Raw genomic sequence first — 2718 nt, 5'->3', positions numbered from 1 at the left:
CTTAAACAACATCAATTGGGCGGAAAAAAAATCCGACAGTCCGTAAGAGAAAAGAAAGGTTACAGACAATATCTGTTGTTAAATTTAAAATCCTCCTCGGTTTGACAATGGACCGAACAAGTGAGGTAAAAAATACCTGTATTTGAATTGTCAAACATAAAGTCCATAAAAAGTTGTCATTAAAACTCATTACGACGTGTCAGCAACGCGGACCAGGGTCTGCTAGTTTTTAATAAAATTGTATTACTTTTGTATTTTTTATTAATATACATGTGTATGATATAAAACTGAGGAATTATATCCATAATGTTATTTATTTATAACTAAAAACGGTGTTTCATTTGAAACTATGTAATTGTTTGTTTTGGTATGTATTTAATCAAGGTCTTCTTCATATTTTCTTAAAAATTGCAAGAGGAAACATTTAAATGACGCAGTCATCACTTTTCCCCTAAAGATACACAACATCTTCTCTGTGTTTCCAAAAACAAAACCTGAAATTACCAAATACATATATTTTTAATAAATTTAGTTATAACATCAGATGTTTAACACAAACTTACCGAGATATCAACAATTTAAGTACTTCCTTCCTTTTTACGAATACAACCAACAGCATTGAGGCCTCGAGCATTTCAATGACTTGCATCAAAAGTACACAGTTTACACCGCGTAAATCTCCTAAATAGATAATGCCAACGGATATAAGGCGGAAAATTCCCATCATACCGAATAGAGTTAGAGTGGTTGTTACCCTGGAATATACCAAATATATATGTATGTAGTATGAGTGTGTTAGTCAGCACGCACTCATAGACAGGAGTGCACCGCGCAAACATTTGGAAGTTGGTTGGAAGATGGTTTGATCACAATATTCCTCTGTGATTCTTTTCTGCGAACTTTTAGCGAAGTTGTATTGTTTTGGTTGTTGGTTTGTTCGAAAAGCAAATTAATAACAAAACGAATAATAGAATATTCTTCCGAAGCATGATAACGCGATTTTTACTGAAAATTTTGATTTGATTGTACATAATTCTCATATACACTTTCTACATACCTTTTTTAAGGAACATGAGGAATAATTAAAAATTATAATAAAGCAGAAAAGAAAATAAACAACAAGTACAAAGTCGTTAATTTCGGCCAGGCCGAACTTTTTATACTCTCCACTATAAAATATTCTTAACCAAAATGGAATAAGTAGGTTCCTTGTCTGTCCACAATTTTAGTTATAAAAATTGTTCGGATAATAAATAAACCAACAATATTCCCTGACTATCCTATCAAAATTGCAACCTGTAGCGTGATTACAAAAATTGGAAAAATTGGATGCATTACAGACTATTGTGATAGCTCCGTTGTTTAATCAACCTCGCCTACCTATTTTAAATTAATGTAAAAGTGACATTTTCTTCATCCATTGACAGACTTTGCCATTGGAATACTCTCACCAGAAGCTGACGTATTCGCATAAGAATAAGACGATGCATTTTCTCAACTTTTTAACCTTTCCGACCCCTGAATATTACCCGACAATTACCAAACTTAAGGCTTCATCCTCTGTGGGACCCGTATCAACTCTCAAATTTTGTGACGATCCGGTAAAAATTGCGACCTGTAGTGTGATTACAAAAAAATGGAAAAATGGGATGCATAACCGACTATTGTGATATCTCCGTTGCTTGATCTTCTACGTAAACCTACTTTACATCGTTGTAAAGGTGATATTTTCTTCTTTCATTGCCAGGTTTTTGTTTGGTATATCCCTTAGAGGAAATATTAGCTTTGTAATAACAAGTGGACTCTTTTTCCCAAATAAGTTTTTTGCCCATTCCGATCTTTGAATATTATCTGGCAATCACCACCACATCCGGGACCCCCATTATCCCCCAAAATTTCGTGACGATCCGATCAAAATTGTGACCTGTAGCCTGATTTCCAAATAATGGAAAAATGGGATGTATTACCGACTATTGCGATATCTCCGTTATTTAGCCACCTACGCCAACCTACTTTTCATCATTGTAAAGGTAGGATTTCTTACTTTTGTAGCCAGGATTTGCTTTTGGAAAGTCCCCAAACAAAACTGTGATATTTATCATTATAGTTAAAATTGAAAAAATTAAAACATGTGGTGGATTTTCGACTATTGCGATATTTTCGTTGTTTGACCACCTGCGACAACCTACTTTACATCGTTAGAAAGGTGGTATTCTTTACTTTTGGTATACCCCTTATAGAGGTTGAGATATTTGCTTTGGAATAAAACGTTGACTTTTTCTCCAAATAAGTTTTTTTGCCCAATCCTACCCCTAAATATTATCCGGCCATCACCAAAATCAGAAGTCTTCTTCCCCTCCGGGACCCCCTTTAACCACCAAAATTTCGTGACGATCCGATCAAAATTGCGGTTTGTAGCGTGATTTCAAAAAAAAAAAATGAAAAATGGGATGTATTACTGGCTATTGCGATAACTCCGTTATTTGGTCACCTACGCCAACCTACTTTGCATCATTGTAAAGATGGGATTTTCTACTTTCATAGTCAGGCTTTGCTTTTGGAAAGTCCCCAACCAAAGCTGTGATATTCATCATTATTTCTAAAATCGCAAAACTGAAAAGTTGGGTTTTATTTGCGACTATTGTGATACCTCCGTAAAGTCATAGGTGCTTTACGTCGTTAGGAAGGTGATATTTTTTACTTTCATTGTCAGGTTTT

At 34.7% G+C, this 2718-nt stretch overlaps 1 long non-coding RNA gene across 1 annotated transcript; it reads right to left on the bottom strand.

The window, feature by feature from the left end:
- Positions 1-243: 243 nt before the first annotated feature.
- Positions 244-755, bottom strand: LOC141404100 (uncharacterized). The gene is made up of 2 exons (XR_012412949.1): positions 564-755; positions 244-494 (listed from the first exon to the last, which is right to left on the bottom strand). It is a non-coding gene; the product is annotated as an uncharacterized lncRNA (long non-coding RNA).
- Between the last annotated feature and the right edge of the window lie 1963 nt (positions 756-2718).

Source organism: Musca autumnalis, unplaced genomic scaffold, assembly GCF_047663935.1.
Source record: "Musca autumnalis isolate F117 unplaced genomic scaffold, ASM4766393v1 scaffold_4, whole genome shotgun sequence".
Classification (NCBI taxonomy): domain Eukaryota; kingdom Metazoa; phylum Arthropoda; class Insecta; order Diptera; family Muscidae; genus Musca; species Musca autumnalis.
This window is presented reverse-complemented; position numbering and strand designations above follow the sequence as displayed.